The sequence below is a fragment of the Cervus canadensis genome, chromosome 4 (genome assembly GCF_019320065.1).
Source record: "Cervus canadensis isolate Bull #8, Minnesota chromosome 4, ASM1932006v1, whole genome shotgun sequence".
Taxonomy (NCBI): Eukaryota; Metazoa; Chordata; class Mammalia; order Artiodactyla; family Cervidae; genus Cervus; species Cervus canadensis.
Genome location: NC_057389.1, coordinates 67,881,503 through 67,883,139, shown reverse-complemented (window position 1 = coordinate 67,883,139; position 1,637 = coordinate 67,881,503).

Sequence of the window (1,637 nt, the reverse complement as noted above, 5' to 3'; positions counted from 1 at the left end):
AAAGGAAAAATGCTTCCAAACCCACACATATGGATACCACATTTAACTACAAAAATAAATAAATAAACAAATGAATAATTTTTAAAAAATCAAAGAGATAATGGGATCCAGGATTATACTTGGAAAACTTGAAAGAAATAAGATGAGGGACATGCAGAAACCAAATTCTTACCACTGTACTGTTTTGTCAGTTCTCTACAGTCAAGACTGAGGTGAAAGAAAAAAAAAAAAAAAAGACTGAGGTAAAACCAGACAACAAATATTAAGAAGTTTCCCCCTGATCCCTGGTACCTGGAAACCACCTGATACTTTAATCTCCACCTAATCACCAATAAATAAACACCTAAGACTCTCTGTCCAAAAGAATATCACCCTTCGGTGAAGCTGCAGTCTCAGTTCCAGTAGAGGTCAGCAGAGGTGGAAAAGGTGGAAGCCCTCAGGCACTCACATATGGACAAAGCTCAGGGCCCCAGGGAGGAGGAGGAGGAGGCAGAGACCCCAACCTGGATCTCCACCCTTCTGCCTTCCAGACTGATTCAGAGGGCACCTCCTGCTGGAGAATTGCCCAGCCTGCCCTATGCCTGGCCCTGGTGGATGGAGATGTGTTTACCTGCTTTAGGATGGCAGGCAGCCCCCAGGGAACCAATTGGTCTTTCAGGTACACCACATCTTTAGCTCCAGACAGGGGTCACAGCCTTGTCATAGCAAAACCATTTGTATAACTCAATGAAGCTATGAGTCATGCCATGTAAGGCCACCCAAAATGGATGGATCACAGTGAACAGTTCTGGCAAATCATGGTCCACTGGAGGAGGGAATGGCAAACTACTCCAATATTCTTGGCTGGATAACCCCGTGGACAGTATGGAATGATGCTGGAAGATGAGCCCCCCAGGTCAGAAGGTGTCAACTATGTCAACTATGCTACTGGGGAAGAGCAGAGGGCAATTACTAATAGCTCCAGAGAGAATGAAGTAGCTGGGCCAAAGCAGAAAAGATGCTCAGTTGTGAATGTGTCTGGTGGTGAAAGTAAAGTCCTATGTTGTAAAGAACAATATTACATAGGAAACTGGAATATTAGGTCCATGAATCAAGGTAAATTGGATGTGGTCAAATAGCAGATGGCAAGATTGAATATTGACATCTTATAGGAATCAGTGAACTGAAAAGGACAGAAATGGGAGAATTTAATTCAGATGACCATTAAATCTACTACTGTGGACAAGAATCCCTTAGAAGAAATGGAGTAGCCCTCACAGACAATGAAGTCTAAAATGCAGTGCTTTGGTGCAGTCTGAAAAACAACAGAATGATCTTGGTTTGTTTCCAAGGCAAACCATTCAACATCACAGTAATCGAACTATTCCCCAACCACTGATGCCAAAGAAGCTGAAGTTGACCGGTTCTATTGAAGAAAAAGATGTCCTTTTCATCATAGGAGATTGAAAGGCAAAAGTAGGAAGTCAAGAGATACCTGGAATAACAGGCAAGTTTGGCCTTGGAGTACAGAATGAAGCAGGGCAAAGACTAAAAGAATTCTGTCTAAAGAACACGCTGGTTATAGCAAACACTCTTTTTCAACAACTCAACAGACAACTCTACACATGGACATCAGCAAATGGTCAATATCGAAATCA